This window comes from Cervus canadensis, chromosome 9, assembly GCF_019320065.1.
Source record: "Cervus canadensis isolate Bull #8, Minnesota chromosome 9, ASM1932006v1, whole genome shotgun sequence".
NCBI lineage: Eukaryota > Metazoa > Chordata > Mammalia > Artiodactyla > Cervidae > Cervus > Cervus canadensis.
The window spans coordinates 10,278,393-10,290,837 of NC_057394.1; the positions used below are offsets into that span (position 1 = coordinate 10,278,393).

The window sequence follows — 12,445 nt, forward strand, 5'->3', positions numbered from 1 at the left end:
GCAACCCACTCCAGTGTTCTTGCCTGGAGAATCCCAGGGACGGTGGAGCCTGGTGGGCTGCCGTCTATGGGGTTGCACAGAATCGGACATGACTGAAGAGACTTAGCAGCAGCAGCAGGCATGGTCCTAAGTGCTCTACCGGCATTTTCTAATTTAATAAATACAAGAAACTAGATAACTTATGGCCTAATGGTAGTCTTGACTGCCAGCATATTCACATTAGGGAAAAAATAAGGTTTTGTTTTTCTATATTTACAGGCTTCATGTTTTTTATTCACTTAAAAATTATTTTGCAGCTGTGTTGAATCTTGACATTCAATTAATAAGGCACTCACAGGAAAATGACACTACACTACAAAAAAGCTCCAACTTCTTCACATGGAAGGCAATAATATCACCAAGAAGAAATCCCTTCATGAAGCGGTAGACAAATACATTTTTTTTCCCTTTGATTTGACAGGCTTTGCTTCGTAAAGCTGAAAGGTTGAAAATCTGCTTCAGTATTTGAATTGTCCCCAGAAAAACTGTACGAAATTAAACATGTTATTTACTGACTTTGAGTTGGAGGTGATGAAGGTGGGGTAGGGGGTGGGGAGAGAGGAGTGCATTGAGGCCGTGGGGGCTGAAATCAAGAGGAAGAAAGCACTTGGGGTCATTACTTCCTGCCAATTTCAGTTTCAAAAACAAATTCCTCCCACTTGCCAACAGCCCTCAACAAATTCTCATTGTCAGAATGAACACTTATCAAAAGTAGTTTCATTTGAGAAGGGTTTTTATGATACTAATAAAACTTTAAAGCTTCTCACTGCTGATGAATGTAGCTTGGGGGGAAGAAAAAGTCTTAACAATATATGGTCATTTGAACAGCCATAGTTATCTAGGAAAATCACAAACCAAAGCAGAGAGAAAAAAACAATTATTTGAGCCAATATTGAGTCGAAGGCCAATCAAGGAGACCAGCCGGGACAGTAGATTTAAACCAGACGGATGTAGGTCTGCGACTGGGTGGAAGCAGGGAAGACCTCCAAACGTGGTCTGAGTTAAACAGTGTGAGGAAACTAGCTTAGGCTTGTCAGCTTGGAAGCAGAGTCCAAGGGAGCAGTTTAAGACAGCTCCGTGGAGTCCTGATTTACTGAGCTCTGACTGCTAATAATTATGCCGAGCTTAGACCAGAGCTCGTACTAGCTACTGTGGAGGAGGACGCCGTCACGGTGGCTGGGCTCCACCACGCTGTGGGCTGTTCCGCAGGGACAGAGTGTTTCCACTTGCTCTACCGTGCCCTCTTGCTACGATCACTGAATAAGAAAATCCTGATGGTGTAGAGCAGAAGTCACCTCATTAGGATGGTTCCAAGGCTGTCTATGACTGTCGGGAGAAACGATGCCTGTGTGTATTTAGATCCACGGCCTCAGAGAACCCAAGATGTGCTAATGCTCCATGAAGCCTGGTGCAGCTCTAGAACTCAGGATGGCTCCAGCTCAGAAACGTTTCAACTTCTGGGTTTTCCCAGGGCAGGTCGGGTGTGGAAAGGGTCTCCTGGGACAGAGTGAATGAAAAACGGAAGGGAACTAGCCAGATTGTTTAGGCTGCAGTGTGTTTCATTTACTTATTTATCACTGTTGGTTTTTTTTTTTTAACTTTTTATTTTGTATCGGGCTATAGCTGATTAACAAACACAGTTGTGATAGTTTCAGTTGAAATGCAAAGGGACTCAGCTATATATATATGTGTGTGATCCATTCTCCCCCAAACTCCCCTCCCATCCAGACTGCCACATAACACTAGGCAGAGTTCCCTATGCTAGAGAGTAGGTCCCTGTTGGTTCTCCGTTTTAAATATAGCGGTGTATACATGCCCATCCCAAACTCCCTAACTATCCCTTCCCCCTTTCCTTCCTTCCAGCAACCATAAATTCATTCTCTAAGTCTGTGAGTTTCTTCCTGTTTTGTAAGTTCATTTGCATCATTTCTTTTTAGATTTCACATGGACAGAGAGAAGAGTGAAGTGAATCAGAGAGGGAGAAACATCACATGAAGTGCAAATCTGAATCATCACTGCCATCCTCCCAGTTTAATTTGTACGTGTGCCTGAGGACGTAGGATCCCGGGCAACATCCGCTTCCCAAATCGTTAATGTTGGGGTCAAACAAAATCTGACCTCTAAGCTGTTTAGTCATTTCACTTGGATTTGAAGGGGACTGTTTGTTCAAAGCTCATGTTCTAAACCTGTCTGTGATTTTTATCTAAAGTCAGATTGCCATGGTTTCAGCACATTCTGGTTTACTTAGTAAAATTCGGCCCTTGTGAAATTGGCTGCAAATGAAGTACCCCATTCCAATTTTAGGCATAATCTGATTAGTACTTTTCATGCTATAATAATGAGCAGTGACTACTCAGCATTTTATTAAACTCTTTTTTTTTCCTGTTTCTGGCTCAGAATTCAAACCAAGCTCTTTCCAATTCATCATTCTATACCTTTCCAAAAAAAGATGGTCGCTTTGGAGGTATATTGCCACACAACACCCTTATTAACAGGCTGTTGCTTGTGACAATTTACATAAACCAAGTGTGCATCCCTCTGCTATGCATCCTAAAATATCCAACAACTTCCCTGAATTTACACCAACCAACAAGCATGTGGATTTTTTTTTTCTTTTGGTATTTTAATGGTGAAATATGTTACTGTGCTAGCAAACACACCCATGCCATCTGTTGGGTGAGAGGAAGGCAGTTTCTAAGAACAATTAGGTTTAGTTCTGGGTGTTCAGCTAGAGAGAGCCACAGTCCACCAGTTGTGAAAATAAAGAAATTCTGTCCGTGCTATTCTCTCTCCCTTTCTCTCTAACACAGACCTTACCTCTTGCTACCGGCTCTCTTACATCTCTCTCATCTCCATCACCTCGCTCCCTTTTCACTTTCATTCTCTTTCCCTCTCTTTTTCCTGTTTGGCCCTGACCATCCTTCCAAGTTCCATCTCATTAGGGGGATTAGTAAAACTCGGGCTGGCAGACTCCACCTTCTCGGAAGGGCTACCTGGATGATCTGCTGAGATTCCTGGGAGGTAAGTGGTCCCTGGAGAAAGGAGGAAAAGGAAATGGAGGCAAAAAGAGGCCACTCAGAAATGAAATTTTTGGCGGGCTGGGGGCCTGGGGGCAAGGGTAGAGGGGGGTCTTACATTCTGGTAACAAAACAGGTCTTCCAAAATAAGGTTTAGTAGGAACTGAATTCTAAATGTGTGAACGCTACAGGACGGCCTTGGTCAGCATTTCTCAGTGTAGGATAAACTTGTCCTTCTACGACCTGACAACCTGAAAAGAGGGAATAATGAATGTAAGGCCTTGCTCAACGATTACATTAGATTTTTGCAGAGACTTAATTAGCATCGTGTGTTTGGAGCAGGTCTGATTCCAGAGGTGGGGTCTGCAAAGGTCACAGAGCAAGTTGGCGCAGGTCAGAATGTTCACAGGCCCCAGGTCTAAAAGGTGATGTTACCAAAGTTCCCACATTTCAATCGATATTTCGTGCCACGGGCTGCTCAGTGCAGTGGACCAGGGGCTAATAACCTTGTCCTTATACATAAGCCACCAGATTATGTGACTCTGTCTGGGCCAGGAACCAAGGCGTGCTATGATTTCAGAGACCCGGTTCTTATCACCTGGGGAAGAGAGACACGCTCTGCTGACGTAAGAAAGCGAATAAATCAACCATCCCGGAGACCTGCAGACTCCGAAATGAAAGGAGAAAATATGCGTGCAGTTGGTTCACTTGGCACCCATTAGAGCTAATAACTAATCATCCTCGCAAGTTTCGAGCTCAGAATGATCAAATCTGCAAAGAAAACAACATCCGTCCACTTTTACACTCCAGTGGAAGAGGTGGTCCCTCGCGGCAGGGCGGCACAGTCTCGCCATCTGGAGAATAAATCGAGTGTGAAGTACAGTATAGTTTGGGACCAAGCTCCGTGGCGGGGGCTCAGCAGTCAGTTCATTAGTTCCAAACTTGGAGGGATTAGAGCGGCGTCACTTCTACTGTCGGATAGGAAGAGACAGACAGGACCCAAGATGCAAGGAGGATGGTGACAACCAGGAGGAGCCCCTCGGGCTTATTTATAAAACTACAAAGTATAAACATACCCAAATAAGCGTCTTAAATAATAGCATTATCACAGTTTCATAACATCTGAATTAGCACCTTTCTCTTCTCTGACCCGCCCCCCCACCACCCTCTGAACCTTGTCTGTTAACCTATAGTTTGTTTTCAGAGGAAATCGCCAAGACAACCCTGAATGCAACAGGAGCAGGGGGAAAGCCATGTGGCCAAAAGGAGATTTGGGAATTAAGAAATACAGAAGGGTCCCTGCTCCAGAGAGATGCTGAATCTGTGAGATTTTTTAAAATGAGCAATTAATATTCTCATCCTACAAAAGGCAAATCACCACGCCACATACCCAGAAACACTAGTGAAATGTCTTTTCTGAATTTGTCCAGTTCACCTCACTTCCATTTTACCTAATTCATCAAATGATGTCATAAGCATGGACTGGAACGAATTTGGGACAGAAGGCCCTGATATAAGCATCTATATGAAATGATTTTTTGGAAAATTTTGAGATCGGTTGGTTTAAAATAAAAGGTTCTGATGCATTGTTCCATTTAAGGATGTTCTTTTCCATGTAAGTTCTTTTTAAGCATTAATATTAAAAAACAGAAGTGCCTGTGACATAAACAAGTCATCATTAGTAAATTATTGTATTTCTCTGATAAATGTATCATAATCACAGAGACTGTTGTAGTGACTGTATTAGAAAAAAAGACAAATTTTAATTGACTATTGCAACCTGGTTGTGTTTCTTCAGGTAAGGTGATAGTGTTGAATTATCTGGCCCATTGTTTTTCCCACATGGAAAAAAATCTTGGTTTCCCGAGTTTTTTTTTTTTTCTTTGAGCTGCACCATGCAGCATGTGGGATCTTAGTTCCCTGATCAGGGGGTGAACTCATGCCCCCTGTGATGGAAGCACAGAATCTTAACCACTGAACTGCCAGGGAAATCCCATGGTTTGCCTATTTTCAAAAAAAGAAAATCTACAGCAATACTGAATATACTATAAGTTCTCTGGCATAACAGGGAAGCCTGGTGTGCTACAGTCCATGGGGTCTTGAAGAGTCGGACATGACTAAGTGACTGCTGAACTGAACTGAACTGAACTGGCTTAAACTTTCATTCATTGATAACACCAAAAGCACAGGTAACAAAAGAAAAGATAAATTGAACTTCATGAAAATTTTTAGATGTTGTACATCAATAGAATAAAATCAATATTAACAGAATAAAGACACTATCAATAGAATAAAAAGGCAACCCATAGAATGGGAGAAGATACTTACAAATTATATATCTGATAAAGGAATACATATTCAGAACATATATGGAACTCCTAAAACTCAACACCAAAAGAAACCAAACAAATCAACTCAAAAACAGGCGAAGGACTTGAACAGACATGTCTCCTAAGATGTACAAACGGCCAATAAGCACAGGAAAAGATGGTCCATATCATTAATCATTAGGGAAATGCAAATTAAAACTACAATGAGATACCACTTCATACCCATTAGGACGGCTACTATCAAAAAACCACCAGAAAAACACAAGTGTTAGGGAGGATGTGGAGAAATTGGAAGTCTAGTGCACTGCTGGTAGAAGTATAAAATGGTACAGCCGCTACAGAAAATAATATGGCAGTTCCTAAAAAAATTAAAAATAGAATTAACATATGATGCAGCAATTTCACATCTGGGTATACACCCCAAAGCACTGAAAGCAGATCTCCAAGAAATTATTTGTACATCCATTTTTATAGCAGCATTATTCACAATAGTTAAAATGTGGAAGTAACCCAAGAGTCCACTGACAGAAGAATGTGTGTTAGTCACTCAGTAGTATCCAACTCTTTTCGACCCCATGGATGTAGCCCGACAGGCTTCTCTGTCCTTGGGATTCTCCAGGCAAGAATATTGGAGTGGGTTGCCATTTCCTTCTCCAGGGGGTCTTCCCAACCCAGGTATCGAACTCGGGTCTCTGGCATTGCAGGCAGATTCTTTACTGTCTGAGCCACCAGGTTCTCAGAAGAATGGACAAGCGAAATGTGTTGAATACATACAATGGAATGCTATTCAATTTTATACAGGAAGGAAACGCTTACACATGCTACAAGATGGATAAACCCTGAAGACGCTGAGTTAAGTGAAATAAGCCAGTTACAAAAGGACAACAATGTGAATGTACTTCATAATCACTTAACAGTGCACTTAAAAGTAGCTATGATGGGGCTTCCCTGGTGGTCCAGTGGTTAGGAATCTGCCTGTCAGTGCAGGGGACACGGGTTCAATCCCTGGTCTGGGAAGATCCCAGGTGCCACGAGGCAATGAAACCTGTGAGCCCCAGCGCCTGGGCTCCGAAACAGAAGCCACCACAACGAGAATCCCATACACCGCAACTAGCAAGTAGGCCTCACTCACTGCAACTAGAGAAAGCCCTCACCCAGCAACGAAGACTCAGCACAGCCCATAAATAAATAAATTTTTAAAAAAGAAAGAAACACACAGTTTAAAAATTGTGTATGATGGTAAATTTTAAGCGATGTGTACTTTATCACAATAAAAAAAATGAGGAAAATGTTCATTTACTGATTTCATCCCACAAGTTATTACATTCTAGGCACTCTGCTCTGAAACTGTAGATTTTGGTACAGCAAAGTCTCTGATGTGTTTGTTATGAAAGATTCTTTAAAACACAGGTTTACTAAAATGTCAAATCAGCTTCCATTCAAAGGACTGAAAAGGTTCAGGATGTGTATGAGGGCGTACTTTGGCATACAAGTAGCTCTTTAGGTCTCTGTTTTTAATTCTTCTGGGTATATACCTAGGAGTTGAATTGCTGGACCATTTAGTAATTTTATGTTTAACTTTTTGAGGAACTGCCAAACTGTTTTCCATAGCGGTTGTACATTTTACATTCTCATCAGCAATGTAGCAGAGTTCCAAATTCTTCCACACCCTTGCCAACACTGATTTTTCATTTTATTTATTCGTCTGTTTCTGATAATAGCCATTCCAGTGGGTGTGATAACATATCTCATTGTGGTTTTGATTTGCATTTCTCAAATGATTAATGATGCTGAGCATATTTTTATGTGTTTACTGGCCATCAGTACACGGATCTCCCTTGACTTATGATGGAGTCATGTCCCGATAAACCCACTGCAAGCTGAAAATATTATCAGTTGAAAATGCATTTAATACACCTAACCTACTGAACATCAAAGGTCAGCCTAGCCTACCTTAAATGTGCTCTGAACACTTAAATTAGCCTACAATGGGGCAAAACCATCCAAACATGATAAAAAGTGAAAAACTGAATGGTTGTCTGGGTAGAGAAGGGTTGCAAGTTTATCAACAGTTGACCTCAAGCTTCACTGTCGCTGCCCAGCATCATGAGAGAGGATCAGAATATGTAACACTTGACCAGGGGAAGATCAAAATTCAATATTCAGACAATGGTTTTTATTGAATGCGTATTGCTTTCCCACCAGGTGGACCACTGTAAGTCAAGTCCCATCTGTACCTTCCTTGTAGAAAAGTCTATTCTAGCCTTAAATTTAAAAAAATGGGTTGTTCGTCTTTTGGTTGTTGGATTATAAATGTTCTTTATATAACCTAGATATTAAATCCATATCAGATATCTATGATTCACAAATATTTTCTCCCCATCTGTAGGTTGTCATTTCACCTTCCTGATGGCGTCTTATAATGCACAAGGTTATAATTTTGCTGAAGTCCAATTCATCTATTTTTCTCTTTGGCAGCTTGTGCTTCTGTGATCATTTTGTGATCATTGCCTAATCCAAGGTTACGGAGATTTACAACTAAGTCTTCTAATAGTCTTACAGTTTTTACTTTAACACTTAGTCTTGATATACTTTCAGTCTACACATGTGTATACAGTGTGAGGTAGGGAGGCTTGTGATAGTTTTATTTTGTGGTTTCGGTCCTCATTGCTCAATAAAATACAATGAAAATTCCCTGGAAAGAGAAAACTCAGGTGGAAAGAAGGGGCTTACTCCCCTGGGACTCTTCACTCAGCTCTGCCCTCGCCCCTGACTGGAGAGTGGCTGGTGCTCAGCCTTCCCATCTCCAAGGCCCTGTCCACTCCACATCACCATCCTGCTAGCTATTCCTCTTGCCCTTTGCCCTTTCCCCACCTGATAGCTCAGTTGGTAAAGAATCCGCCTGCAATGTGGGAGACCCCGGTTCAAGTCCTGGGTCAGGAAGAGGGAGACCTGGGTTCGATCCCTGGGTTGGGAAGATCCCCTGGAGAAGGGAAAGGCTCCCCACTCCAGTATTCTGGCCTGGAGGATTCCATGGACTGTATAGTCCATGGGGTCACAGAGAGTCGGACACGACTGAGTGACTCTCACTTTCACTTCACTTTCACTTTTCCCCACCTGCTCCGAGTGGATTTTCCTCAACTCTTCATGACAGGCCTTGTGTGTGTGTGTGTGTGTGTGTGTGTGTGTGTGTGTTTCTGAGGACCTTCCCAGACTGCCCCATGAGCCTCTGAGGGACCTCAAACCCACACCCACAGGGAAATGTCGAGCTAGTCCTGAGAAGGTGTCCTGCATGGGCAGAGCGGTGTTTTTAACGTTTCTTGTTAACTTTGTGATTTAATAGTGAGGCTTTGAGGTACACTTTGCACACAACACTCTGAAAAGACAAAGCATTTGCTTACTAAGGGCTGGCATAGCCTTTCTCAATGTCAAGAACAAGGACCACACTCATGTGACTGGAACTCTGGAGTCTGCAAGTTCACGGCTCTCTCCACGCATTATTTTCTTTGTTCTCACTCACTGCTTGTTCTTCGCCTCAGAGGGGCAATGGTATTTCTGTGTTCCAGCTGGGAACACAGGGAGCCGTGAGGTTTGTTCCAAGTGGACTATTGGAGGAGGAACGGGGGGCTGTGACTGCTCTCTCCTGGGGGGTGAGCGTGGGGGACTGGCAGCAGCCACGTCTCCATGATGGGAAGGATCCGGAGGAAAACTGAACAAGGTCTCATACGTGAGGTGTTTTATGTACTGAAGACCAACCTTCTAGATACTTGGAAACATTTCAGTTCAGTTCAGTCACTCAGTCGTGTCCAACTCTTTGAGACCCCGTGGACTGCGGCACGCCAGGCCTCCCTGTCCATCACCAATTCCTGGAGCTTGCTCAAACTCATCTCCATGGAGTTGGTGATGCCATGAAAACATTTAGATAACTGATAGGGTTTGTCCTTTTTAAAAAATGAGTGCTTGTGATTCTGAAAAGAACATTTCCCGAATACTATTCTCACATTTCTGCCCAATGTCCGTGATCTGGAGCAATTAAAATTTCTTAACAAGCAGGATAGGAATCAGTCAAATGGTATCCACCACGCTGTGGACAAGTGTGGAGGAATGCAAAAGACACATGTCACTTTATACATGCCTGCTAAGTCGCTTCAGTCATGTCCGTTCTATGACCCTATGGACTGTGGCCCGCCAGGCTCCTTTGTCCACGGGACTCTACAGGCCAGAGTACTGGAGTAGGTTGCTGTGCCCGCCTCCAGGGGATCTTCCTGACCCAGCGTTCGAACCTGCGTCTCTTTCTCTTTTTTTTACCACTTTTTTTTACCACTAATGCCACCTGGGAAGCAAGTCACTTTATATTGACATGTAAATCAACGGAGGAATGTATCATCCAGTTGCAGAGTCACAAGGCCCATTGGATGAGAAGTGAAATAACAGTTTGAGTCAGTGGCACGGACTTTAGGACGTGGGACTCAGAGGCAGGAGGGACCACGGCGGGCTGAGAGCGAAGGCAGGGGCATTGAGGATTTCTGTAGGTGCAGAGGAGAAGGGATGACCCAGCGGAGAGCTGGCAAAGGGCAAAGGCAGAAAGAGTGAGCGAATGAAAGGGCGGATGATCAGTATCTGTGACGTTAGGGAAGGGAGGGGATATGCCAGGAGATGGACAAAAAGCCAGGAGATTCCCAAGCCGGCAGAGGAGAGCCCAGGATTTAGGAGGCCCTGTTCCACCGGGGGAGGAACGGGTGATGGGGTGGGTTAGACAAGGGTCACAGTTCAGGGGGGACTTCCCTGGTGGTCCAGTGGTGAGGACTCCGAGCTTTCCGCCGGAGGGGGCGTGGGTTCCATCCCTGGTCAGAGAACTAAGATCCCCAAGTGCCGCGTGGTGGGGCCAAAAAAAATAATAATAATAATAATAATCATGGCAGTTCAGTTCTGCCTCCACAGCAGAAGCTGTCTGGTGTTCAAGCCTGGATTGCCAGAAGGTCCACCCTGCAGCTCCTTGAGCACTAGGTGGAAAAGGGTCCTGCTCGAGGCCGCCCTGTGCATGCTCGGTTTGGGGGGCTGGGGCACGTGCTTCCAGGGAGAGAGGGTCTCCCGTCCCAGAGCCACTGTTTTTACCTTCGAATGGGTGTTTCTACCCATTCTGGGATCTGAGTGACGGGTGTCACAGTACCTTGAGAGCCCTTGAAAGCGAAATGGAAAGTACACGTGGGGCGGGAGGCCAGCCCGCCGCCCTCCCCGCCCCTTCTAATTGCTGTCTCCCCACCTGGCCTCTGTCGGCGGAGAAGGTGGCCTCTGCCCACCTTGTGCAAAGCACAGCCCCAAGCAAAGCTGCCCTCTCTCTCTCAAGGGGCTCTGTTTGTGTTGGGCTGGAGGAGGTAATTAACTGTTTTGGTTTAAAAGCCCTCCTGCTGGGCTGCAGTCTTCGTGGGAGAATAAAAGTAAACAAGTGAAAGGGGAGTGTGTCATCAAAGGACTCTGCCCTTACCTGGCTTCATTATAAGGATGAAAACCGTGCCGCTTGCCACAGGTGTCACCGACTCCCCACGCAGGGCAGGGCCACGGTTCTTTCTTTTTCTTAACAATAAATTGAGAGCGATCGGTTCATAGTTTAATGAGGCAGCCTTGCCCTGGTTCCACATCTGCACCAGGTAACAGCCGTGTCACCTGAATCCTGGCTGAGCAGTTTTACTGTGATGCCAACATATTCTGGCTGATGACTTGCTTTACCTCTCAAGCCAACAGTGAGATCCATGGTTAGAAAGGGATCCAAATGGTCTTCATGTAAATGTGAAGAAACAGTTATTTTTGGCCCTGATGAACCTATCTGTAGGGCAGGAATAGAGACACAGAGGAAGAAAAGGAACTTGTGGACGTGGTGTGGAAAGAGAGGGTGGGACAGATTGAGAGAGTAGCACTGAGACATATACACTGCCACGGGAAGAGCAGACAGCTAGTGGGGAGCTGCTGAGCTGTAGGGAGAGTTCAGCCCCAAGCTCTGTGATGACCTAGAGGCACGGGAGGGAGAGGAGGGAGGCGGGCTCCTGGGGGAGGGGTATATGCAATACATAAGTTGATTCACTTTGTTGTGCTGCAGAAACTAACACAACATCGTAAAGCAACTGTTCTGGTTTAGTCGCTAAGTCATGTCCTTCTCTTGTGACCACATGGACTGTGGCCTTCCAGACTCCTCTGTTCTTGGGATTCTCCAGGCAAGAATACTGGAGTGGGTGGCCGTTTTCTTCTCCAGGGAATCTTCCCGACCCAGGGATTAAACCCAGATCTCCTGCGTTGCAGGCAGATTTATTACAACTGAGCTAGGAGGGAAGCATGCTCCAATTTAAAAAAAAAAGATTTAAAAAAAGGATAAATGGAACAGAATAAAGAGTCCAGAAAAACACCCGCAACACCCAAACAAATATAGTCAAATAAACTTTGACAAAGGAGCAAAGATAATTCAATGAAGAGTGCTTAATCTTTAAAAAGAAAAACAAAAAGCAGTTTTTTCTTTCAAGCCAAGTTTCTTCAATTATGGGGCTTCCCTGATGACTCAGTCGGTAAAGAATCTGCCTGCAATGCAGGAGACCAGGGTCTGATCCTTAGGTCGGGAAGATTCTCTGAAGAAGGAAATGGCAACCCACTCCACTGTTCTTGCCTGGGAAATCCCAAAGATGAGGAGCCTGGTGGGCTACAGTCCATGGGGTCGCAAGAGTCGGACACGACTTAGCAACTCAACAACTTCTTCAACTCTGTTCAGTTATATGGAAGAAAACATTTGTTTCCCTGTCCATCACCAAATTTTGGAGGCAGGTGGGGCTTTTTCTCTCTGAGGCTGTGCTAAGGCAGGTTAGGATGGAACTTGGCTGCAAAACTTCTGCTTCAGTGACAAATCCTTCAATGTCACTTTGCTAAGGTGCTGACACAAAGGATCTTGTCTCCATAAGTAGGAAGTTATAAAAGCTTACAGACAGAAGTATAAATGTCTAATGATAAGGCACAAACAACCACACAATTAAACAGACTAAGCTAATGGGAATTTGAGCTGGCCATGGGTTCAAGGTC

At 44.3% G+C, this 12,445-nt stretch overlaps 1 protein-coding gene across 4 annotated transcripts in view; it reads right to left on the bottom strand.

Annotated features, from left to right (window-relative positions):
* CLYBL (citramalyl-CoA lyase) overlaps positions 1–12,445 on the bottom strand; it is a 229,418-nt gene that overhangs the window by 45,089 nt on the left and 171,884 nt on the right. The gene's annotated exons all lie outside the window — the stretch shown is intronic.